The sequence below is a fragment of the Oncorhynchus mykiss genome, chromosome 24 (genome assembly GCF_013265735.2).
Source record: "Oncorhynchus mykiss isolate Arlee chromosome 24, USDA_OmykA_1.1, whole genome shotgun sequence".
NCBI lineage: Eukaryota > Metazoa > Chordata > Actinopteri > Salmoniformes > Salmonidae > Oncorhynchus > Oncorhynchus mykiss.
Genome location: NC_048588.1, coordinates 42,035,219 through 42,063,043, shown reverse-complemented (window position 1 = coordinate 42,063,043; position 27,825 = coordinate 42,035,219). Strand labels below are relative to the sequence as shown.

The following is a 27,825-nucleotide window of genomic DNA, read 5'->3' as shown; positions in this document are numbered from 1 at the left end:
CCTTCACTATGTCACCAGGACATATACAGGATACTACCCTCTACAACACTATGTCACCAGGACATATGCAGGATACTACCCTCTACAACACTATGTCACCAGGACATATGCAGGATACTACCCTCTACAACACTATGTCACCAGGACATATACAGGATACTACCCTCCACAACATAACCTTCACTATGTCACCAGGACATATACAAGATACTACCCTCCACAACATAACCTTCACTATGTCACCAGGACATATACAGGATACTACCCTCCACAACATAACCTTCACTCCAAATCAAAACTCCAAACCTACAAACTGATTTTGGACATTCCTACTTCCAAAGATTCTTATTTCCAAAGATTCTTATTTCCAAGCTATACAGCAAATCCAGTGGCAAACAAACAACAGAAACCTTAAAACAACATCCAACCTGGAACCGAGTGAGTTATGTAGGAACCTATGGCCAACACACAGAACAGCATAACCTCTAGCTCATTCTGCATGTTTCCATGGAAACATTAGCAGTCTGAAGCTACTTTTAAAGCCAAGAAGAAAAATAAATGACAATGATATATTTGACTTTGTACTGACTGAATGCTAAGTTAAGGACAGAACAGATCTGACTGCAACTTCAATTAGCTCGGAGGTGTGAAGTGAGAGGTGTCAAAGCCCTTGAGCCCAACAACGGCAGGAGAGTTTTACAGCCTCCCCCCCATCCACCCAAACGCACAGGCCTTTGAAGCTCCCTCCCGCTGTTCAGAGATCATTACAATACAGTATCCTTTGGATGTAAAAAAACGAGAGGGAATGAAAAGAGCACAAAAAGAAGCTTCTTATGGAAAATCAAGAGACATTTTTTGCTGACTATTATAAAAATCAGAATGTAAGCAACTTACTCTTCCACACAGAACATCCCCTGGCATGGCACAGTGCTATATTAACACACTTCTCCTCTGTTAAGGGGTGGTGTGTTTGCAAAGGGTGGAAACTTAGGACACTAGACTACGAGGACTCTTGAGTCAGCCCATGTCAACCTGTACAAGTCTGGAACAGTAATGGTACAGGGTAACCCAGAAACATGTTTCACTGGACATTCAAATAATCAAAGAGATAGCTCAGCAGGTTAAGCTCTCGCTTGAGGAAAATACCCCCACCCCGAGCGTGTCAGACCAGAACTCTTCATTATACTACCCCACGGACGAGCAACCCCAAGCGGAAAGTCAACCTCGCAGCACAGAGTACTACTCTCTCATTGAAATGAAGGATACATTCACCTAACTGGAGGTAAGGCAGGTGGAACACACTCTAGTCAGCACAAAAAAAATTGTCCAGCTCAAGAACCCCTCTCCCCAACCAGACCTGGAGAGCTGGAGGTGGAGAGAGACATACAGTATCTACACTCTGGACTGTGGTGAGACAACATCAACAGGAGAAAGAGCAGGAGAAGCCAGTAGAATAGTCCACCTCAGACTCTGACCAAAGTCTCGACACCACAGTAGAATAGTCCAGACTCTGACCAAAGTCTCGACACCACAGTAGAATAGTCCACCTCAGACTCTGACCAAAGTCTCGACACCACAGTAGAATAGTCCACCCCAGACCCTGACCAATGTCTCGACACCACAGTAGAATAGTCCACCTCAGACTCTGACCAAAGTCTCGACACCACAGTAGAATAGTCCACCCCAGACCCTGACCAAAGTCTCGACACCACAGTAGAATAGTCCACCTCAGACTCTGACCAAAGTCTCGACACCACAGTAGAATAGTCCACCTCAGACTCTGACCAATGTCTCGACACCACAGTAGAATAGTCCACCTCAGACTCTGACCAAAGTCTCGACACCACAGTAGAATAGTCCACCTCAGACTCTGACCAAAGTCTCGACACCACAGTAGAATAGTCCAGACTCTGACCAAAGTCTCGACACCACAGTAGAATAGTCCACCTCAGACTCTGACCAAAGTCTCGACACCACAGTAGAATAGTCCACCCCAGACCCTGACCAAAGTCTCGACACCACAGTAGAATAGTCCACCCCAGACTCTGACCAAAGTCTCGACACCACAGTAGAATAGTCCACCTCAGACTCTGACCAAAGTCTCGACACCACAGTAGAATAGTCCACCTCAGACCCTGACCAATGTCTCGACACCACAGTAGAATAGTCCACCTCAGACTCTGACCAAAGTCTCGACACCACAGTAGAATAGTCCACCTCAGACTCTGACCAAAGTCTCGACACCACAGTAGAATAGTCCAGACTCTGACCAAAGTCTCGACACCACAGTAGAATAGTCCACCTCAGACTCTGACCAAAGTCTCGACACCACAGTAGAATAGTCCACCCCAGACCCTGACCAATGTCTCGACACCACAGTAGAATAGTCCACCTCAGACCCTGACCAATGTCTCGACACCACAGTAGAATAGTCCACCTCAGACTCTGACCAAAGTCTCGACACCACAGTAGAATAGTCCACCTCAGACTCTGACCAATGTCTCGACACCACAGTAGAATAGTCCACCTCAGACTCTGACCAAAGTCTCGACACCACAGTAGAATAGTCCACCTCAGACTCTGACCAATGTCTCGACACCACAGTAGAATAGTCCACCTCAGACTCTGACCAAAGTCTCGACACCACAGTAGAATAGTCCACCTCAGACTCTGACCAAAGTCTCGACACCACAGTAGAATAGTCCACCTCAGACTCTGACCAAAGTCTCGACACCACAGTAGAATAGTCCACCTCAGACTCTGACCAATGTCTCGACACCACAGTAGAATAGTCCACCTCAGACTCTGACCAAAGTCTCGACACCACAGTAGAATAGTCCACCTCAGACTCTGACCAAAGTCTCGACACCACAGTAGAATAGTCCAACTCAGACTCTGACCAAAGTCTCGACACCACAGTAGAATAGTCCACCTCAGACTCTGACCAATGTCTCGACACCACAGTAGAATAGTCCACCCCAGACCCTGACCAAAGTCTCGACACCACAGTAGAATAGTCCACCTCAGACTCTGACCAATGTCTCGACACCACAGTAGAATAGTCCACCCCAGACCCTGACCAAAGTCTCGACACCACAGTAGAATAGTCCACCTCAGACTCTGACCAAAGTCTCGACACCACAGTAGAATAGTCCACCTCAGACTCTGACCAAAGTCTCGACACCACAGTAGAATAGTCCACCTCAGACTCTGACCAAAGTCTCGACACCACAGTAGAATAGTCCACCTCAGACTCTGACCAAAGTCTCGACACCACAGTAGAATAGTCCACCCCAGACCCTGACCAAAGTCTCGACACCACAGTAGAATAGTCCACCTCAGACTCTGACCAAAGTCTCGACACCACAGTAGAATAGTCCACCTCAGACTCTGACCAAAGTCTCGACACCACAGTAGAATAGTCCACCCCAGACCCTGACCAAAGTCTCGACACCACAGTAGAATAGTCCACCTCAGACTCTGACCAAAGTCTCGACACCACAGTAGAATAGTCCACCCCAGACCCTGACCAATGTCTCGACACCACAGTAGAATAGTCCACCTCAGACCCTGACCAATGTCTCGACACCACAGTAGAATAGTCCACCCCAGACCCTGACCAATGTCTCGACACCACAGTAGAATAGTCCACCCCAGACCCTGACCAAAGTCTCGACACCACAGTAGAATAGTCCACCTCAGACTCTGACCAATGTCTCGACACCACAGTAGAATAGTCCACCTCAGACCCTGACCAAAGTCTCGACACCACAGTAGAATAGTCCACCTCAGACTCTGACCAATGTCTCGACACCACAGTAGAATAGTCCACCTCAGACCCTGACCAAAGTCTCGACACCACAGTAGAATAGTCCACCTCAGACTCTGACCAAAGTCTCGACACCACAGTAGAATAGTCCACCTCAGACTCTGACCAAAGTCTCGACACCACAGTAGAATAGTCCACCTCAGACTCTGACCAAAGTCTCGACACCACAGTAGAATAGTCCACCTCAGACTCTGACCAAAGTCTCGACACCACAGTAGAATAGTCCACCTCAGACTCTGACCAAAGTCTCGACACCACAGTAGAATAGTCCACCTCAGACTCTGACCAAAGTCTCGACACCACAGTAGAATAGTCCACCTCAGACTCTGACCAAAGTCTCGACACCACAGTAGAATAGTCCACCTCAGACTCTGACCAAAGTCTCGACACCACAGTAGAATAGTCCACCCCAGACCCTGACCAAAGTCTCGACACCACAGTAGAATAGTCCACCTCAGACTCTGACCAAAGTCTCGACACCACAGTAGAATAGTCCACCTCAGACTCTGACCAAAGTCTCGACACCACAGTAGAATAGTCCACCTCAGACTCTGACCAAAGTCTCGACACCACAGTAGAATAGTCCACCTCAGACCCTGACCAAAGTCTCGACACCACAGTAGAATAGTCCACCCCAGACCCTGACCAAAGTCTCGACACCACAGTAGAATAGTCCACCTCAGACTCTGACCAAAGTCTCGACACCACAGTAGAATAGTCCACCTCAGACTCTGACCAAAGTCTCGACACCACAGTAGAATAGTCCACCCCAGACCCTGACCAAAGTCTCGACACCACAGTAGAATAGTCCACCTCAGACCCTGACCAAAGTCTCGACACCACAGTAGAATAGTCCACCCCAGACCCTGACCAAAGTCTCGACACCACAGTAGAATAGTCCACCCCAGACCCTGACCAAAGTCTCGACACCACAGTAGAATAGTCCACCTCAGACTCTGACCAAAGTCTCGACACCACAGTAGAATAGTCCACCCCAGACCCTGACCAAAGTCTCGACACCACAGTAGAATAGTCCACCCCAGACCCTGACCAAAGTCTCGACACCACAGTAGAATAGTCCACCTCAGACTCTGACCAAAGTCTCGACACCACAGTAGAATAGTCCACCCCAGACCCTGACCAATGTCTCGACACCACAGTAGAATAGTCCACCCCAGACCCTGACCAAAGTCTCGACACCACAGTAGAATAGTCCACCTCAGACTCTGACCAATGTCTCGACACCACAGTAGAATAGTCCACCTCAGACCCTGACCAAAGTCTCGACACCACAGTAGAATAGTCCACCTCAGACTCTGACCAAAGTCTCGACACCACAGTAGAATAGTCCACCTCAGACTCTGACCAAAGTCTCGACACCACAGTAGAATAGTCCACCCCAGACCCTGACCAATGTCTCGACACCACAGTAGAATAGTCCACCTCAGACTCTGACCAATGTCTCGACACCACAGTAGAATAGTCCACCTCAGACCCTGACCAATGTCTCGACACCACAGTAGAATAGTCCACCTCAGACCCTGACCAAAGTCTCGACACCACAGTAGAATAGTCCACCTCAGACCCTGACCAATGTCTCGACACCACAGTAGAATAGTCCACCTCAGACTCTGACCAATGTCTCGACACCACAGTAGAATAGTCCACCTCAGACTCTGACCAAAGTCTCGACACCACAGTAGAATAGTCCACCCCAGACCCTGACCAAAGTCTCGACACCACAGTAGAATAGTCCACCTCAGACTCTGACCAAAGTCTCGACACCACAGTAGAATAGTCCACCTCAGACTCTGACCAAAGTCTCGACACCACAGTAGAATAGTCCACCTCAGACTCTGACCAAAGTCTCGACACCACAGTAGAATAGTCCACCTCAGACTCTGACCAAAGTCTCGACACCACAGTAGAATAGTCCACCTCAGACTCTGACCAAAGTCTCGACACCACAGTAGAATAGTCCACCTCAGACTCTGACCAAAGTCTCGACACCACAGTAGAATAGTCCACCTCAGACTCTGACCAAAGTCTCGACACCACAGTAGAATAGTCCACCTCAGACTCTGACCAAAGTCTCGACACCACAGTAGAATAGTCCACCTCAGACTCTGACCAAAGTCTCGACACCACAGTAGAATAGTCCACCTCAGACTCTGACCAATGTCTCGACACCACAGTAGAATAGTCCACCTCAGACTCTGACCAAAGTCTCGACACCACAGTAGAATAGTCCACCTCAGACTCTGACCAAAGTCTCGACACCACAGTAGAATAGTCCACCTCAGACTCTGACCAAAGTCTCGACACCACAGTAGAATAGTCCACCTCAGACTCTGACCAAAGTCTCGACACCACAGTAGAATAGTCCACCTCAGACTCTGACCAATGTCTCGACACCACAGTAGAATAGTCCACCTCAGACCCTGACCAAAGTCTCGACACCACAGTAGAATAGTCCACCTCAGACTCTGACCAATGTCTCGACACCACAGTAGAATAGTCCACCTCAGACTCTGACCAAAGTCTCGACACCACAGTAGAATAGTCCACCCCAGACCCTGACCAATGTCTCGACACCACAGTAGAATAGTCCACCTCAGACTCTGACCAATGTCTCGACACCACAGTAGAATAGTCCACCCCAGACCCTGACCAAAGTCTCGACACCACAGTAGAATAGTCCACCCCAGACCCTGACCAATGTCTCGACACCACAGTAGAATAGTCCACCTCAGACTCTGACCAAAGTCTCGACACCACAGTAGAATAGTCCACCCCAGACTCTGACCAATGTCTCGACACCACAGTAGAATAGTCCACCTCAGACTCTGACCAATGTCTCGACACCACAGTAGAATAGTCCACCCCAGACCCTGACCAATGTCTCGACACCACAGTAGAATAGTCCACCTCAGACTCTGACCAATGTCTCGACACCACAGTAGAATAGTCCACCTCAGACTCTGACCAAAGTCTCGACACCACAGTAGAATAGTCCACCCCAGACCCTGACCAATGTCTCGACACCACAGTAGAATAGTCCACCTCAGACTCTGACCAATGTCTCGACACCACAGTAGAATAGTCCACCTCAGACTCTGACCAAAGTCTCGACACCACAGTAGAATAGTCCACCTCAGACTCTGACCAAAGTCTCGACACCACAGTAGAATAGTCCACCTCAGACCCTGACCAAAGTCTCGACACCACAGTAGAATAGTCCACCTCAGACTCTGACCAAAGTCTCGACACCACAGTAGAATAGTCCACCCCAGACCCTGACCAAAGTCTCGACACCACAGTAGAATAGTCCACCCCAGACCCTGACCAATGTCTCGACACCACAGTAGAATAGTCCACCCCAGACCCTGACCAATGTCTCGACACCACAGTAGAATAGTCCACCTCAGACTCTGACCAAAGTCTCGACACCACAGTAGAATAGTCCACCTCAGACCCTGACCAAAGTCTCGACACCACAGTAGAATAGTCCACCCCAGACCCTGACCAATGTCTCGACACCACAGTAGAATAGTCCACCTCAGACTCTGACCAAAGTCTCGACACCACAGTAGAATAGTCCACCTCAGACTCTGACCAAAGTCTCGACACCACAGTAGAATAGTCCACCCCAGACCCTGACCAATGTCTCGACACCACAGTAGAATAGTCCACCTCAGACCCTGACCAAAGTCTCGACACCACAGTAGAATAGTCCACCTCAGACTCTGACCAAAGTCTCGACACCACAGTAGAATAGTCCACCTCAGACTCTGACCAAAGTCTCGACACCACAGTAGAATAGTCCACCCCAGACCCTGACCAATGTCTCGACACCACAGTAGAATAGTCCACCCCAGACCCTGACCAAAGTCTCGACACCACAGTAGAATAGTCCACCCCAGACCCTGACCAATGTCTCGACACCACAGTAGAATAGTCCACCCCAGACTCTGACCAATGTCTCGACACCACAGTAGAATAGTCCACCCCAGACCCTGACCAAAGTCTCGACACCACAGTAGAATAGTCCACCCCAAACTCTGACCAAAGTCTCGACACCACAGCAGGACAGACAAATGAAGATCTCCAAACCCAGGGAATCCCACCCCCCTGAGCCCCCCCCCCACCCCATCAGCCACCCTGATAGCCCTCGTGATAACCCCCTCACAGCCACTGAGGACATACACAAGCCACAGATTGGACTCAAACAGGAAATATATACAAGAAAATAAACTTTTTCCCAGACACACAGTGTCTAAACTCTGGTGTCCAAACACCAAGCGCGCCCTAGACCTTCTGTCTGAGGACAAACTAGGCTCACCCAGCTACATAATAACACACACAGGCACAAACGACCGGAGAACACAGCAGGAAAGGGTGGCCACAACACTCAAGTCTCCACCTATTGTTACCAAGCATGTGACAAATACAATTTGAGTTGATGACAACATCCAGCAGGCATTGCAAGTGTACCCATGAGTTAACCAGTCAAATTGCCAGGGTTAGAGGTTCCAAGCCTGTACTCTTCATTCTGATGTCTATGGCCATGAGTTGACCAGGGTTAGAGGTTCCAAGCCTGTACTCTTCATTCTGATGTCTATGGCCATGAGTTGACCAGGGTTAGAGGTTCCAAGCCTGTTCTATTCATTCTGATGTCTATGGCCATGAGATTACCGGTATGACTACACCCCTGAAGTAGAGAATGGTGCTGTTCCAGGTGCTCTACATAGCAGTCACACAGCACGAAGCCACCAATGATTACATGATATGTTATCGATGGCATTCCACAACATTACACTGCCAGCAGCATACCACCCTGCATACCACCCTGCATACCACTGCTGGCTTGCTTCTGAAGCTAAGCAGGGTTGGTCCTGGTCAGTTCCTGGATGGGAGACCAGATGCTGCTGGAAGTGGTGTTGGGGGGCCAGTAGGAGGCACTCTTTCCTCTGGTCTACACACCGCCCTGTGTAGGGTGCCGTCTTTCGGATGGGATGTTAAACGGGTGTCCTGACCTCTCTGAGGTCATTAAAGATCCCATGGCAGTTATCGTAAGAGTAGGGGTGTTAACCCTGGTGTCCTGGCTACATTCCCAATCTGGCCCTCGAACCGTCACCTAATAATCCCCAGTTTACAATTGGCTCATTAATCCCCCTCCTCTCCCCTGTAACTATTCCCCAGGTCGTTGCTGCAAATGAGAATGGTAAAATAACAGATAAATAAAAACTGCCATTGTTAGGCTAGCTAAAGTTATCACCTGTTGTTTAGGAAGCATGCGCTGAATAACATCTGATTTGATATGAAAAGTAGAGAGGAGTCATGAAGCTGTCCTCCAGTGTGTTGTAACTACATTTGTCCACTGCAGACAGAAGAATCTCTGTTTGGTGCCAATTTACTAAATGAGCTCATGCATATTTCATACCTGATCTTATCATCTCCTGTTAAATCATATTTCTCTTCATAATCTGCTTGCCTCAGTGCCGTGGGAATGCCTGTGTATGTGAGCATACTCACTGCCCAACCCAACATAGAATATGTGCCATGAATGATTGAGTAGTGACCCTTTCCCTCCTTCCCTCTCCCTCTCATCTTCCCTCCCTCCCTCCCTCCCTCCCTCACCCTCCCTCTTTCTCTCCCTCTCCCTTCCTCTTTCTCTCACCCTCCCTCCCTCTCCCTTCCTCTTTCTCTCACCCTCCCTCCCTCTCCCTCACCCTCCCTCCCTCTCCCTTCCTCTTTCTCTCACCCTCCCTCCCTCTCCCTCCCTCTTTCTCTCACCCTCCCTCCCTCTCCCTTCCTCTTTCTCTCACCCTCCCTCCCTCTCCCTTCCTCTTTCACTCACCCTCCCTCTCCCTTCCTCTTTCTCTCACCCTCCCTCCCTCTACATTTCTCTCGCCCTCCCTTCCTCTTTCTCTCACCCTCCCTCCCTCTCCCTTCCTCTTTCTCTCACCCTCTCTCTCCCATCCTCTTTCTCTCACCCTCCCTCCCTCTCCCTTCCTCTTTCTCTCACCCTCCCTCCCTCTCCCTTCCTCTTTCTCTAGCCCTCCCTCCCTCCCTCTACCCTTCTGTCACCCTCCCTTCCTCTTTCTCTCACCCTCCCTCCCTCTCCCTTCCTCTAGCCCTCCCTTCCTTATTCCTCCATCCCTGTATTTGTCCATCTTTGTCCACCATAATTTGCAAATAAATTCATTAACAATCCTACAATGTGATTTTCTGGATTTTTTTTCTCTCATTTTGTCTGTCATAGTTGAAGTGTACCTATGATGAAAGGCTTCTCTCATCTTTTTAAGTGGGAGAACTTGCACAATTGGTGGCTGACTAAATACTTTTTTGCCCCACTGTATATTTTTTGCCCCACTGTATATGTATATACAGTGCCTTGCGAAAGTATTCGGCCCCCTTGAACTTTGCGACCTTTTGCCACATTTCAGGCTTCAAACATAAAGATATAAAACTGTATTTGTTTGTGAAGAATCAACAACAAGTGGGACACAATCATGAAGTGGAACGACATTTATTGGATATTTCAAACTTTTTTAACAAATCAAAAACAGAAAAATTGGGCGTGCAAAATTATTCAGTCCCCTTAAATTAATACTTTGTAGCGCCACCTTTTGCTGCGATTACAGCTGTAAGTCGCTTGGGGTATGTCTCTATCAGTTTTGCACATCGAGAGACTGAAATTTTTTCCCATTCCTCCTTGCAAAACAGCTTGAGCTCAGTGAGGTTGGATGGAGAGCATTTGTGAACAGCAGTTTTCAGTTCTTTCCACAGATTCTCAATTGGATTCAGGTCTGGACTTTGACTTGGCCATTCTAACACCTGGATACGTTTATTTTTGAACCATTCCATTTTAGATTTTGCTTTATGTTTTGGATCATTGTCTTGTTGGAAGACAAATCTCCGTCCCAGTCTCAGGTCTTTTGCAGACTCCATCAGGTTTTCTTCCAGAATGGTCCTGTATTTGGCTCCATCCATCTTCCCATCAATTTTAACCATCTTCCCTGTCCCTGCTGAAGAAAAGCAGGCCCAAACCATGATGCTGCCACCACCATGTTTGACAGTGGGGATGGTGTGTTCAGGGTGATGAGCTGTGTTGCTTTTACGCCAAACATAACGTTTTGCATTGTTGCCAAAAAGTTCAATTTTGGTTTCATCTGACCAGAGCACCTTCTTCCACATGTTTGGTGTGTCTCCCAGGTGGCTTGTGGCAAACTTTAAACAACACTTTTTATGGATATCTTTAAGAAATGGCTTTCTTCTTGCCACTCTTCCATAAAGGCCAGATTTGTGCAATATACGACTGATTGTTGTCCTATGGACAGAGTCTCCCACCTCAGCTGTAGATCTCTGCAGTTCATCCAGAGTGATCATGGGCCTCTTGGCTGCATCTCTGATCAGTCTTCTCCTTGTATGAGCTGAAAGTTTAGAGGGACGGCCAGGTCTTGGTAGATTTGCAGTGGTCTGATACTCCTTCCATTTCAATATTATCGCTTGCACAGTGCTCCTTGGGATGTTTAAAGCTTGGGAAATCTTTTTGTATCCAAATCCGGCTTTAAACTTCTTCACAACAGTATCTCGGACCTGCCTGGTGTGTTCCTTGTTCTTCATGATGCTCTCTGCGCTTTTAACGGACCTCTGAGACTATCACAGTGCAGGTGCATTTATACGGAGACTTGATTACACACAGGTGGATTGTATTTATCATCATTAGTCATTTAGGTCAACATTGGATCATTCAGAGATCCTCACTGAACTTCTGGAGAGAGTTTGCTGCACTGAAAGTAAAGGGGCTGAATAATTTTGCACTCCCAATATTTCAGTTTTTGATTTGTTAAAAAAGTTTGAAATATCCAATAAATGTTGTTCCACTTCATGATTGTGTCCCACTTGCTGTTGATTCTTCACAAAAAAATACAGTTTTATATCTTTATGTTTGAAGCCTGAAATGTGGCAAAAGGTCGCAAAGTTCAAGGGGGCCGAATACTTTCGCAAGGCACTGTATATATAAACGCAATTCATGCAGTATCGTTCCTCTGCCTCATACCGTTGCCAGGCAATGCTGTTTTCTGCACAAATAAGGAAAAAAGGAGCGTGCCACTATGTTTTTAGAGCGATAGAGGGAATGGGAGAGAGGAACACATACAGAGGGGATGTCCCTCCCTCGTTCTCTTTTGTGTTGAGCTGCTTAATACGTTTAAGGTACCCTGTGTCATGTCAAAATCATCCCAGCGTGAAATAGTTCCTAATATGTATAAATCATCCCAGTGTGAAATAGTTCCCAATATGTATAAATCATCCCAGTGTGAAATAGTTCCCAATATGTCAAAATCATCCCAGCGTGAAATAGTTCCCAATATGTCAAAATCATCCCAGTGTGAAATAGTTCCCAATATGTATAAATCATCCCAGCGTGAAATAGTTCCCAATATGTCAAAATCATCCCAGCGTGAAATAGTTCCCAATATGTATAAATCATCCCAGTGTGAAATAGTTCCCAATATGTATAAATCATCCCAGCGTGAAATAGTTCCCAATATGTCAAAATCATCCCAGTGTGAAATAGTTCCCAATATGTATAAATCATCCCAGCGTGAAATAGTTCCCAATATGTCAAAATCATCCCAGTGTGAAATAGTTCCCAATATGTCAAAATCATCCCAGCATGAAATAGTTCCCAATATGTCAAAATCATCCCAGTGTGAAATAGTTCCCAATATGTATAAATCATCCCAGCGTGAAATAGTTCCCAATATGTATAAATCATCCCAGTGTGAAATAGTTCCCAATATGTATAAATCATCCCAGCGTGAAATAGTTCCCAATATGTATAAATCATCCCAGTGTGAAATAGTTCCCAATATGTATAAATCATCCCAGCGTGAAATAGTTCCCAATATGTCAAAATCATCCCAGTGTGAAATAGTTCCCAATATGTATAAATCATCCCAGCGTGAAATAGTTCCCAATATGTCAAAATCATCCCAGTGTGAAATAGTTCCCAATATGTATAAATCATCCCAGCGTGAAATAGTTCCCAATATGTCAAAATCATCCCAGTGTGAAATAGTTCCCAACATGTAGGCTATATACAGTAGAGAGGCTATATACAGTAGCGAGACTATATACAGTAGCGAGACTATATACAGTAGCGAGACTATATACAGTAGCGAGACTATATACAGTAGTGAGGCTATATACGGTAGTGAGGCTATATACAGTAGCGAGACTATATACAGTAGCGAGACTATATACAGTAGTGAGACTATATACAGTAGTGAGGCTATATACGGTAGTGAGGCTATATACGGTAGTGAGGCTATATACAGTAGTGAGGCTATATACAGTAGTGAGGCTATATACAGTAGCGAGGCTATATACAGTAGAGAGGCTATATACGGTAGTGAGGCTATATACAGTAGAGAGGCTATATACAGTAGCGAGGCTATATACAGTAGCGAGGCTATATACAGTAGCGAGGCTATATACAATAGTGAGGCTATATACAGTAGTCAGGCTATATACAGTAGTGAGGCTATACACAGTAGCGAGGCTATATACAGTAGTGAGGCTATATACAGTGGCGAGGCTATATACAGTAGCGAGGCTATATACAGTAGTGAGGCTATATACAGTAGTGAGGCTATATACAGTAGCGAGGCTATATACAGTAGCGAGGCTATATACAGTAGAGAGACTATATACAGTACTGAGACTATATACAGTAGTGAGGCTATATACAGTAGTGAGACTATATACAGTAGCGAGACTATATACAGTAGCGAGGCTATACAGGCACCGGTTCGTCGGGCTAATTTAGGTCTCCCTCCCAAATGGCAAAGAACCTCTCAAGTGGCCACGCCTGCTCCTACGCCTGCTCTCATTGGGTAAGTGGAGCATTGTCTGTAGCTCCTCCATAAACCCAACACAGAGGGCAGGTTGTGAGCCAGAAAAAGACGTGGGACTGAGGCGGAGGTGGATGGGGGGGATTACCTGTGTAATAGTGACACCTGTGTGACCTTATGAGTTGTGGGAGCAGAGCTGTTCTCTTAAAGCAGCCTGCCGTCTGTAAGGGAGGGGGGTAGACAGACTGGGGAGAGAGGGAGGGGGAGGGTAAAGGTAGACAGACTGGGGAGAGAGGGAGGGGGAGGGTAAGGGTAGACAGACTGGGGAGAGAGTTTGAGAGGGAGGGGGGTAGACAGACTGGGGAGAGAGGGAGGGGGGGTAAGGGTAGACAGACTGGGGAGAGAGGGAGAGGGCATGGGAGGGAGGGGGAGGGTAAGGGTAGACAGACTGGGGAGAGAGGGAGAGGGCGTGGGAGGGAGGGGGAGGGTAAGGGTAGACAGACTGGGGAGAAAGGGAGAGGGCGTGGGAGGGAGGGAGGGTAAGGGTAGACAGACTGGGGAGAGAGGGAGAGGGCGTGGGAGGGAGGGGGTGTAAGGGTAGACAGACTGGGGAGAGAGGGAGAGGGTGTGGGATGGAGGGGGGTAAGGGTAGACAGACTGGGGAGAGAGGGAGAGGGCGTGGGAGGGGGGGTAAGGGTAGACAGACTGGGGAGAGAGGGAGAGGGCGTGGGAGGGAGGGTAAGGGTAGACAGACTGGGGAGAGAGGGAGAGGACATGGGAGGGAGGGAGGGTAAGGGTAGACAGACTGGGGAGAGAGGGAGAGGACATGGGAGGGAGAGAGGGTAAGGGTAGACAGACTGGGGAGAGAGGGAGAGGGCGTGGGAGGGAGGGGGAGGGTAAGGGTAGACAGACTGGGGAGAGAGGGAGAGGACATGGGAGGGAGGGAGGGTAAGGGTAGACAGACTGGGGAGAAAGGGAGAGGGCGTGGGAGGGAGGGGGAGGGTAAGGGTAGACAGACTGGGGAGAGAGGGAGAGGACATGGGAGGGAGGGAGGGTAAGGGTAGACAGACTGGGGAGAGAGGGAGAGGGCGTGGGAGGGAGGGGGGGGTAAGGGTCTGGGATGGGCATCACCTGAGCGCCACAGGTGAAAACCAACACCTGCTATATCCATATGCCTCTTAAAACCCTGAAATGATGCCAGCAGAGCACAAACCCCAGGCACTTCAAAGTCATTTCTGTTTCATCTTCACAGCTTCTAAAATCAATAGAATTAAACCTGTTGTCCTTTGAAAACAACACGACTGATCCTAAATCACCACTAATATACCGTAGCTGACATTTCCACATTCAGAACGGGACGTCATTCTCCACCTCAGAAAATGTAGTCCTCAATGCCCTTTAAACCCGACACCTTTAAGGCATACTTACCAAGCTAGTAGAATTAAACCCAACACCTTGAAGAAGGCATACTTACCAAGCTAGTAGAATTAAACCCAACACCTTGAAGAAGGCATACTTACCAAGCTAGTAGAATTAAACCCAACACCTTGAAGAAGGCATACATACCAAGCTAGTAGAATTAAACCCAACACCTTGAAGAAGGCATACTTACCAAGCTAGTAGAATTAAACCCAACACCTTTAAGGCATACTTACCAAGCTAGTGGAATTAAACCACACACCTTTAAGGCATACTTACCAAGCTAGTGGAATTAAACCCACGTTTTACCCTGTAGCTGGGTTTATAACACAATCTAACACATTCAGGTAGTCTGTGTACACACACACCTCTGAATTTTCTTATTTTGTTACCATGGTGATGGGATGTGACGAACATCATTCTCTCCACACTTCAAGGCTGCTACCTGAAACACACTTCAAGACTGCTACCTGAAACACACCTCAAGACTGCTACCTGAAACACACTTCAAGACTGCTACCTGAAACACACTTCAAGACTTCTACCTGAAACACACTTCAAGACTGCTACCTGAAACACACTTCAAGACTGCTACCTGAAACACACTTCAAGACTGCTACCTGAAACACACTTCAAGACTGCTACCTGAAACACACTTCAAGACTTTTAACTGACATCTCTACTTCAAAGACAATCCTACACTTCTATGTAATGTCTACTTAACAAACGATATGAACACGTCCTTATGATCACACATTTCTGAAAGAGTATGGCAGTAGAACATTGAGCAGAACATGTAGGTAAGGAGGAGAGAATAGAGAGAACACAGAGCTGTGTTAGGTTTGAGAGAACACAGAGCTGTGTTAGGTTTGAGACCACAGAGCTGTGTTAGGGTTGAGAGAACACAGAGCTGTGTTAGGTTTGAGAGGACACAGAGCTGTGTTAGGTTTGAGAGACCACAGAGCTGTGTTAGGTTTGAGAGAACACAGAGCTGTGTTAGGTTTGAGAGACCACAGAGCTGTGTTAGGTTTGAGAGGACACAGAGCTGTGTTAGGTTTGAGAGACCACAGAGCTGTGTTAGGTTTGAGAGACCACAGAGCTGTGTTAGGTTTGAGAGAACACAGAGCTGTGTTAGGTTTGAGAGACCACAGAGCTGTGTTAGGTTTGAGAGGACACAGAGCTGTGTTAGGTTTGAGAGAACACAGAGCTGTGTTAGGTTTGAGAGAACACAGAGCTGTGTTAGGTTTGAGAGACCACAGAGCTGTGTTAGGTTTGAGAGGACACAGAGCTGTGTTAGGTTTGAGAGACCACAGAGCTGTGTTAGGTTTGAGAGAACACAGAGCTGTGTTAGGTTTGAGAGGACACAGAGCTGTGTTAGGTTTGAGAGACCACAGAGCTGTGTTAGGTTTGAGAGAACACAGAAGACAGAGAGCTGTGTTAGGTTTGAGAGGACACAGGGCTGTGTTAGGTTTGAGAGACCACAGAGCTGTGTTAGGTTTGAGAGGACACAGGGCTGTGTTAGGTTTGAGAGACCACAAGGCTGTGTTAGGTTTGAGAGAACACAGAGCTGTGTTAGGTTTGAGAGAACACAGAGCTGTGTTAGGTTTGAGAGACCACAGAGCTGTGTTAGGTTTTAGAGAACACAGAAGACAGAGAGCTGTGTTAGGTTTGAGAGGACACAGGGCTGTGTTAGGTTTGAGAGGACACAGGGCTGTGTTAGGTTTGAGAGACCACAGAGCTGTGTTAGGTTTGAGAGAACACAGAAGACAGAGAGATGTGTTAGTTTTGAGAGACCCCAAGGCTGTGTTAGGTTTGAGAGACAACAGAGCTATTTTAGGTTTGAGAGACCACAAGGCTGTGTTAGGTTTGAGAGGACAGAGAAGACAGAGAGCTGTGTTAGGTTTGAGAGGACACAGGGCTGTGTTAGGTTTGAGAGAACACAGAGCTGTGTTAGGTTTGAGAGAACACAGAGCTGTGTTAGGTTTGAGAGAACACAGAGAACAGAGAACACAGAGCTGTGTTAGGTTTGAGAGGACACATAGAACACAGAGCTGTGTTAGGTTTGAGAGAACACAGAAGACAGAGAGATGTGTTAGGTTTGAGAGACCACAAGGCTGTGTTAGGTTTGAGAGACAACAGAGCTATTTTAGGTTTGAGAGACCACAGAGCTGTGTTAGGTTTGAGAGGACACAGAGCTGTGTTAGGTTTGAGAGAACACAGAGCTGTGTTAGGTTTGAGAGAACACAGAGAACAGAGAACACAGAGCTGTGTTAGGTTTGAGAGGACACAGAGAACACAGAGCTGTGTTAGGTTTGAGAGAACACAGAAGACAGAGAGCTGTGTTAGGTTTGAGAGACCACAAGGCTGTGTTAGGTTTGAGAGACAACAGAGCTATTTTAGGTTTGAGAGACCACAGAGCTGTGTTAGGTTTGAGAGGACACAGAGGACAGAGAGCTGTGTTAGGTTTGAGAGGACACAGAGGACAGAGAGCTGTGTTAGGTTTGAGAGACCACAAGGCTGTGTTAGGTTTGAGAGGACACAGAGCTGTGTTAGGTTTGAGAGAACACAGAGCTGTGTTAGGTTTGAGAGAACACAGAGAACAGAGAACACAGAGCTGTGTTAGGTTTGAGAGGACACAGAGAACACAGAGCTGTGTTAGGTTTGAGAGAACACAGAAGACAGAGAGCTGTGTTAGGTTTGAGAGACCACAAGGCTGTGTTAGGTTTGAGAGACAACAGAGCTATTTTAGGTTTGAGAGACCACAGAGCTGTGTTAGGTTTGAGAGGACACAGAGCTGTGTTAGGTTTGAGAGAACACAGAGCTGTGTTAGGTTTGAGAGAACACAGAGAACAGAGAACACAGAGCTGTGTTAGGTTTGAGAGGACACAGAGAACACAGAGCTGTGTTAGGTTTGAGAGAACACAGAAGACAGAGAGCTGTGTTAGGTTTGAGAGACCACAAGGCTGTGTTAGGTTTGAGAGACAACAGAGCTATTTTAGGTTTGAGAGACCACAGAGCTGTGTTAGGTTTGAGAGGACACAGAGGACAGAGAGCTGTGTTAGGTTTGAGAGGACACAGAGGACAGAGAGCTGTGTTAGGTTTGAGAGACCACAAGGCTGTGTTAGGTTTGAGAGGACACAGAGCTGTGTTAGGTTTGAGAGAACACAGAGCTGTGTTAGGTTTGAGAGAACACAGAGAACAGAGAACACAGAGCTGTGTTAGGTTTGAGAGGACACAGAGAACACAGAGCTGTGTTAGGTTTGAGAGAACACAGAAGACAGAGAGCTGTGTTAGGTTTGAGAGACCACAAGGCTGTGTTAGGTTTGAGAGACAACAGAGCTATTTTAGGTTTGAGAGACCACAGAGCTGTGTTAGGTTTGAGAGGACACAGAGGACAGAGAGCTGTGTTAGGTTTGAGAGGACACAGAGGACAGAGAGCTGTGTTAGGTTTGAGAGGACACAGAGACCACAGAGCTGTGTTAGGTTTGAGAGACCACAGAGCTGTGTTAGGTTTGAGAGGACACAGAGGACAGAGAGCTGTGTTAGGTTTGAGAGGACACAGAGAACAGAGAGCTGTGTTAGGTTTGAGAGGACACAGAGACCACAGAGCTGTGTTAGGTTTGAGAGACCACAGAGCTGTGTTAGGTTTGAGAGGACACAGAGGACAGAGAGCTGTGTTAGGTTTGAGAGAACACAGAGCTGTGTTAGGTTTGAGAGGACACAGAGGACAGAGAGCTGTGTTAGGTTTGAGAGGACACAGACGACAGAGAGCTGTGGACCACTCCACTGCTTGTCTCTGTGTGAGCTACATGCTGCTGATCAGAGAGATAGATAGGTCTCAGAGATAACAACAAGTACAACTCTCATACTTTCCAGACATTCTGAGATGTATTCTCTGGGTATCATTCTGTGTCGCTTTAAAGTCATTTACCCCCTTATTCCTCCCACCACACACGCGCAGACACAGTCTGATGTTCAAGAACGTCCTTCAGAAACAGGCCTCCCGGGGAGGGATTTCAGTGAGACACCAAGGCGATGTCAAAACCCATCCCTGTCACAACTTGTGTGTGTATCTTCCCACTCCAACTATCTCCGTCAGTATACCGTCTCTGACTTTTAAATACATCATCGTTTTCACAAGGGCTTTGTCAATCAAGTGGACTGAAGTCTTGCCACAAAGTCAGGAGAATTTCACCATCAGGGCTGCCATTAAGGGAGGTAAGGTGGGTTTGCTGTTATGGATTCCATCTTGGAGTAGTGTACTGACTCATATGAAAGGAGAAGAGACGACACTATTCAACAAGATGATTGTCCCCTGCCTTTACCCAAAGACATAATCAACATGAAACACTCTGTGGGAAATAGAGAAATAAGAGAGAAAAAGAGAGAAATAAGAGAGAAAAAGAGAGAAATAAGAGAGAAAAAGAGAGAGATATGGAGAGGGAAAGAGAGAGATATGGAGAGGGAAAGAGAGAGATATGGAGAGAGAAAGAGAGAGATATGGAGAGAGAAAGAGAGAGATATGGAGAGGGAAAGAGAGAGATATGGAGAGAGGAGTAGAAAGAGAGATATGGGGAGAGAAAGAGAGAGAAAGAGAGAGATATGGAGAGAGAAAGAGAGAGAGGAATAGAGAGAGAAATAAAGAGAGAAATAAACCACCTTTACCATCCACAGATGTTATGCAAGTAAAGTTGTACTGTATCAAAACAATCACGACAGCTGTGATGGAAACAGGACGTTTCCAGCGGTATAAATGCCGACATATAATTCCTTCACTCGACATGGTGTGATCTTTTTGTGTCCATAAAATGAATTATGTGAGAAATGGCGATTCATGTGTAAATATTGATATAAAACAAACATAATATCGAAGTTAACTTGGAGCCATCATGATGATACACTACGTATACAAAAGTATGTGGACACCCATTTAAATGAGTGGATTCGGCTATTTCAGCCACACTCCTTGCTGACAGGTGTATAACATCGAGCACACCGCCATGCAATCTCCATAGACAAACATTGGCAACAGAATGGCCTTACTGAAGAGCTCAGTGACTTTCTGTGTTTGGCGGATGCCAGGATCTCGCTACCTGCCCGAATTCATAGTTCCAACTGTAAAGTTTGGTATAGTAAAAGATTCATACAACTACACAATGGTATAATTAGGTCCTAAGAATTTGTTCTTAAACTGACTCGCCTGGTTAAATAAAGTTTAAATAAAATAAAACAATTCTCAAACACATTTCCACCCCTCTTTACATGTAATTCCTCATCCATTCTCCTTCATTCACATACAACATAAACCCTTGAATTTACACAACCCATTTTCCCCCACCCTCCCATTCATATTCACCCCCTCCTACACACATATTCCTATTCACCCCCTCCTTCACACTCCCATTCATATGAACAGACACCCACTTACACCCAGCTCACACCCTCTCACCCACACACCCTCTCACCCACACACCCTCTCACCCACACACCCTCTCACCCACACACCCCTCACCCTCTCACCCACACACCCTCTCACCCACACACCCTCTCACCCACACACCCTCTCACCCACACACCCCTCACCCTCTCACCCACACACCCTCTCACCCACACACCCTCTCACCCACACACCCTCTCGCCCTCTCACCCACACACCCTCTCACCCACACACCCTCTCACCCACACACCCTCTCGCCCTCTCACCCACACACCCTCTCACCCACACACCCTCTCACCTTCTCACCCACACACCCTCTCACCCACACGCCCTCTCACTCACACACCCCTCTCACCCTCTCACCCACACGCCCTCTCACCCACACACCCTCTCACCTTCTCACCCACACACCCTCTCACTCACACACCCCTCTCACCCTCTCACCCACACACCCTCTGACCCACACACCCTCTCACCTTCTCACCCACACGCCCTCTCACCCACACACCCTCTCACCTTCTCACCCACACATCCTCTCACCCACACACCCTCTCGCCCTCTCACCCACACACCCTCTCACCTTCTCACCCACACACCCTCTCACCTTCTCACCCACACGCCCTCTCACCCACACACCCTCTCACCTTCTCACCCACACACCCTCTCACCCACACACCCTCTCACCCACACACCCTCTCACCCACACACCCTCTCACCCACACGCCCTCTCACCCACACACCCTCTCACCCTCTCACCTTCTCACCCACACACCCTCTCACCCACACACCCTCTCACCTTCTCACCCACACGCCCTCTCACCCACACACCCTCTCACCTTCTCACCCACACACCCTCTCACCCTCTCACCCACACACCCTCTCACCCACACACCCTCTCGCCCACACGCCCTCTCACCCACACACCCTCTCACCTTCTCACCCACACACCCTCTCACCCACACACCCTCTCACCCACACACCCTCTCGCCCTCTCACCCACACACCCTCTCACCCACACGTCCTCTCACCCACACACCCTCTCACCCACACGCCCTCTCACCCACACACCCTCTCACCTTCTCACCCACACACCCTTTCACCCACACACCTTCTCACCCACACACCCTCTCACCCACACACCTTCTCACCCACACACCCTCTCACCCACACGCCCTCTCACCCACACACCCTCTCACCCTCTCACCTTCTCACCCACACACCCTCTCACCCACACACCTTATCACCCACACACCTTCTCACCCACACACCCTCTCACCCACACACCCTCTCACCCACACACCCTCTCACCCACACACCCTCTCACCCACACACATCTATAGAACAATTACTGACATGATGATCGATGTTTGACAAATACAAATATTCTCGCTCTTATCATCATGTGGACTTCCTGTATCTGCCAGCTGTTGGCTGAAAACACACATATCAAGACCATTTTACACAACAGTTTGAGACAAAACTATTGTCAGAGAGTTGAAAATGTGAAGGAAACACACTGAACAATACCTTTTTATTTGGTACCTGAAAAGTCATGTGATTTTTTTTTATTGTGTCCCCTACGTCATCACACACTGGTTTATAATCTGAAACACGTCTGTTTAGTGGAAACACACCTTCGGAGGGAGAAAATAGCATTTTAATCTTTATAGGGATTTTTGAATATTCACGTGAAAATATGTCACCAATTGAATGGAAACCTGGCTGATGAAGAGAGAAATGTCCTGTCCTCCAGCATGCTGTCTTTACTTCATAATGTCCTGTCCTCCAGCCTGCTGTCTTTACTTCATAATGTCCTCCAGCCTGCTGTCTTTACTTCATAATGTCCTCCAGCCTGCTGTCTTTACTTCATAATGTCCTGTCCTCCAGCCTGCTGTCTTTACTTCATAATGTCCTCCAGCCTGCTGTCTTTACTTCATAATGTCCTCCAGCCTGCTGTCTTTACTTCATAATGTCCTGTCCTCCAGCCTGCTGTCTTTACTTCATAATGTCCTGTCCTCCAGCCTGCTGTCTTTACTTCATAATGTCCTCCAGCCTGCTGTCTTTACTTCATAATGTCCTCCAGCCTGCTGTCTTTACTTCATAATGTCCTGTCCTCCAGCCTGCTGTCTTTACTTCATAATGTCCTCCAGCCTGCTGTCTTTACTTCATAATGTCCTCCAGCCTGCTGTCTTTACTTCATAATGTCCTCCAGCCTGCTGTCTTTACTTCATAATGTCCTCCAGCCTGCTGTCTTTACTTCATAATGTCCTCCAGCCTGCTGTCTTTACTTCATAATGTCCTGTCCTCCAGCCTGCTGTCTTTACTTCATAATGTCCTGTCCTCCAGCCTGCTGTCTTTACTTCATAATGTCCTCCAGCCTGCTGTCTTTACTTCATAATGTCCTCCAGCCTGCTGTCTTTACTTCATAATGTCCTGTCCTCCAGCCTGCTGTCTTTACTTCATAATGTCCTCCAGCCTGCTGTCTTTACTTCATAATGTCCTGTCCTCCAGCCTGCTGTCTTTACTTCATAACGTCCAGTCCTCCAGCCTGCTGTCTTTACTTCATAATGTCCTGTCCTCCAGCCTGCTGTCTTTACTTCATAATGTCTTCCAGCCTGCTGTCTTTACTTCATAATGTCCTCTCCTCCAGCCTGCTGTCTTTATTTCATAATGTCTTCCAGGCCTGCTGTCTCCAATTCATAATGTCCTGTCCTCCAGCCTGCTGTCTCCACTTCATAATGTCCTGGCCTCCAGCCTGCTGTCTCTACTTCATAATGTCCTCCAGCCTGCTGTCTCCACTTCATAATGTCCTCCAGCCTGCTGTCTCCACTTCATAATGTCCTCCAGCCTGCTGTCTCCACTTCATAATGTCCTCCAGCCTGCTGTCTCCACTTCATAATGTCCTGTCCTCCAGCCTGCTGTCTTTACTTCATAATGTCCTCCAGGCTGCTGTCTCCACTTCATAATGTCCTCCAGCCTGCTGTCTTTACTTCATAATGTCCTCCAGCCTGCTGTCTCCACTTCATAATGTCCTGTCCTCCAGCCTGCTGTCTCCACTTCATAATGTCCTGTCCTACAGCCTGCTGTCTCCACTTCATAATGTCCTGTCCTCCAGCCTGCTGTCTCCACTTCATAATGTCCTGTCCTCCAGCCTGCTGTCTCCATTTCATAATGTCATCCAGCCTGCTGTCTCCACTTCATAATGTCCTGTCCTCCAGCCTGCTGTCTCTACTTCATAATATCCTCCAGCCTGCTGTCTCTACTTCATAATGTCCTCCAGCCTGCTGTCTCCACTTCATAATGTCCTCCAGCCTCCACTTCATAATGTCCTGTCCTCCAGCCTGCTGTCTCCACTTCATAATGTCCTGTCCTCCAGCCTGCTGTCTCTACTTCATAATGCCCTGTCCTCCAGCCTGCTGTCTCCACTTCATAATGTCCTGTCCTCCAGCCTGCTGTCTACACTTCATAATGTCCTCCAGCCTGCTGTCTCCACTTCATAATGTCCTCCAGCCTGCTGTATCCACTTCATAATGTCCTGTCCTCCAGCCTGCTGTCTCCACTTCATAATGTCCTGTCCTCCAGCCTGCTGTCTCCACTTCATAATGTCCTGTCCTCCAGCCTGCTGTCTCCACTTCATAATGTCCTGTCCTCCAGCCTGCTGTCTCTACTTCATAATGCCCTGTCCTCCAGCCTACTGTCTCCACTTCATAATGTCCTGTCCTCCAGCCTGCTGTCTCCACTTCATAATGTCCTCCAGCCTGCTGTCTCCACTTCATAATGTCCTGTCCTCCAGCCTGCTGTCTCCACTTCATAATGTCCTGTCCTCCAGCCTGCTGTCTCCACTTCATAATGTCCTCCAGCCTGCTGTCTTTCCTTCATAACGTCCTCCAGCCTGCTGTCTTTACTTCATAATGTCCTCCAGCCTGCTGTCTCCACTTCATAATGTCCCCCAGCCTGCTGTCTTTACTTCATAAAGTCCTCCAGAATGCTGTCTTTACTTCATAATGTCCTCCAGCCTGCTGTCTCCACTTCATAATGTCCTGTCCTCCAGCCTGCTGTCTCCACTTCATAATGTCCTGTCCTCCAGCCTGCTGTCTCTACTTCATAATATCCTCCAGCCTGCTGTCTCCACTTTACAATGTCCTCCAGCCTGCTGTCTCTACTTCATAATGTCCTCCAGCCTGCTGTCTCCACTTCATAATGTCCTCCAGCCTCCACTTCATAATGTCCTGTCCTCCAGCCTGCTGTCTCCACTTCATAATGTCCTGTCCTCCAGCCTGCTGTCTCTACTTCATAATGCCCTGTCCTCCAGCCTGCTGTCTCCACTTCATAATGTCCTGTCCTCCAGCCTGCTGTCTCCACTTCATAATGTCCTGTCCTCCAGCCTGCTGTCTTTACTTCATAATGTCTTCCAGGCCTGCTGTCTCCAATTCATAATGTCCTGTCCTCCAGCCTGCTGTCTCCACTTCATAATGTCCTGGCCTCCAGCCTGCTGTCTCTACTTCATAATGTCCTCCAGCCTGCTGTCTCCACTTCATAATGTCCTCCAGCCTGCTGTCTCCACTTCATAATGTCCTCCAGCCTGCTGTCTCCACTTCATAATGTCCTCCAGCCTGCTGTCTCCACTTCATAATGTCCTGTCCTCCAGCCTGCTGTCTTTACTTCATAATGTCCTCCAGGCTGCTGTCTCCACTTCATAATGTCCTCCAGCCTGCTGTCTTTACTTCATAATGTCCTCCAGCCTGCTGTCTTTACTTCATAATGTCCTACAGCCTGCTGTCTCCACTTCATAATGTCCTCCAGCCTGCTGTCTTTACTTCATAATGTCCTCCAGCCTGCTGTCTCCACGTCATAATGTCCTGTCCTCCAGCCTGCTGTCTCCACTTCATAATGTCCTGTCCTACAGCCTGCTGTCTCCACTTCATAATGTCCTGTCCTCCAGCCTGCTGTCTCCACTTCATAATGTCCTGTCCTCCAGCCTGCTGTCTCCATTTCATAATGTCATCCAGCCTGCTGTCTCCACTTCATAATGTCCTGTCCTCCAGCCTGCTGTCTCTACTTCATAATATCCTCCAGCCTGCTGTCTCTACTTCATAATGTCCTCCAGCCTGCTGTCTCCACTTCATAATGTCCTCCAGCCTCCACTTCATAATGTCCTGTCCTCCAGCCTGCTGTCTCCACTTCATAATGTCCTGTCCTCCAGCCTGCTGTCTCTACTTCATAATGCCCTGTCCTCCAGCCTGCTGTCTCCACTTCATAATGTCCTGTCCTCCAGCCTGCTGTCTACACTTCATAATGTCCTCCAGCCTGCTGTCTCCACTTCATAATGTCCTCCAGCCTGCTGTATCCACTTCATAATGTCCTGTCCTCCAGCCTGCTGTCTCCACTTCATAATGTCCTGTCCTCCAGCCTGCTGTCTCCACTTCATAATGTCCTGTCCTCCAGCCTGCTGTCTCCACTTCATAATGTCCTGTCCTCCAGCCTGCTGTCTCTACTTCATAATGCCCTGTCCTCCAGCCTACTGTCTCCACTTCATAATGTCCTGTCCTCCAGCCTGCTGTCTCCACTTCATAATGTCCTCCAGCCTGCTGTCTCCACTTCATAATGTCCTGTCCTCCAGCCTGCTGTCTCCACTTCATAATGTCCTGTCCTCCAGCCTGCTGTCTCCACTTCATAATGTCCTCCAGCCTGCTGTCTCCACTTCATAATGTCCCCCAGCCTGCTGTCTTTACTTCATAATGTCCTCCAGCCTGCTGTCTTTACTTCATAATGTCCTCCAGCCTGCTGTCTCCACTTCATAATGTCCCCCAGCCTGCTGTCTTTACTTCATAATGTCCTCCAGAATGCTGTCTTTACTTCATAATGTCCTCCAGCCTGCTGTCTCCACTTCATAATGTCCTGTCCTCCAGCCTGCTGTCTCCACTTCATAATGTCCTGTCCTCCAGCCTGCTGTCTCTACTTCATAATATCCTCCAGCCTGCTGTCTCCACTTTACAATGTCCTCCAGCCTGCTGTCTCTACTTCATAATGTCCTCCAGCCTGCTGTCTCCACTTCATAATGTCCTCCAGCCTCCACTTCATAATGTCCTGTCCTCCAGCCTGCTGTCTCCACTTCATAATGTCCTGTCCTCCAGCCTGCTGTCTCTACTTCATAATGCCCTGTCCTCCAGCCTGCTGTCTCCACTTCATAATGTCCTGTCCTCCAGCCTGCTGTCTCCACTTCATAATGTCCTGTCCTCCAGCCTGCTGTCTTTACTTCATAATGTCTTCCAGGCCTGCTGTCTCCAATTCATAATGTCCTGTCCTCCAGCCTGCTGTCTCCACTTCATAATGTCCTGGCCTCCAGCCTGCTGTCTCTACTTCATAATGTCCTCCAGCCTGCTGTCTCCACTTCATAATGTCCTCCAGCCTGCTGTCTCCACTTCATAATGTCCTCCAGCCTGCTGTCTCCACTTCATAATGTCCTCCAGCCTGCTGTCTCCACTTCATAATGTCCTGTCCCCCAGCCTGCTGTCTTTACTTCATAATGTCCTCCAGGCTGCTGTCTCCACTTCATAATGTCCTCCAGCCTGCTGTCTTTACTTCATAATGTCCTCCAGCCTGCTGTCTTTACTTCATAATGTCCTACAGCCTGCTGTCTCCACTTCATAATGTCCTCCAGCCTGCTGTCTTTACTTCATAATGTCCTCCAGCCTGCTGTCTCCACTTCATAATGTCCTGTCCTCCAGCCTGCTGTCTCCACTTCATAATGTCCTGTCCTACAGCCTGCTGTCTCCACTTCATAATGTCCTGTCCTCCAGCCTGCTGTCTCCACTTCATAATGTCCTGTCCTCCAGCCTGCTGTCTCCATTTCATAATGTCATCCAGCCTGCTGTCTCCACTTCATAATGTCCTGTCCTCCAGCCTGCTGTCTCTACTTCATAATATCCTCCAGCCTGCTGTCTCTACTTCATAATGTCCTCCAGCCTGCTGTCTCCACTTCATAATGTCCTCCAGCCTCCACTTCATAATGTCCTGTCCTCCAGCCTGCTGTCTCCACTTCATAATGTCCTGTCCTCCAGCCTGCTGTCTCTACTTCATAATGCCCTGTCCTCCAGCCTGCTGTCTCCACTTCATAATGTCCTGTCCTCCAGCCTGCTGTCTACACTTCATAATGTCCTCCAGCCTGCTGTCTCCACTTCATAATGTCCTGTCCTCCAGCCTGCTGTCTCTACTTCATAATATCCTCCAGCCTGCTGTCTCTACTTCATAATGTCCTCCAGCCTGCTGTCTCCACT

At 48.0% G+C, this 27,825-nt stretch overlaps 1 protein-coding gene across 1 annotated transcript in view; it reads right to left on the bottom strand.

The window, feature by feature from the left end:
* Nucleotides 1-27,825, bottom strand: part of LOC110512028 (neuroserpin-like) — a 55,249-nt gene that overhangs the window by 15,687 nt on the left and 11,737 nt on the right. The window lies entirely within an intron of this gene.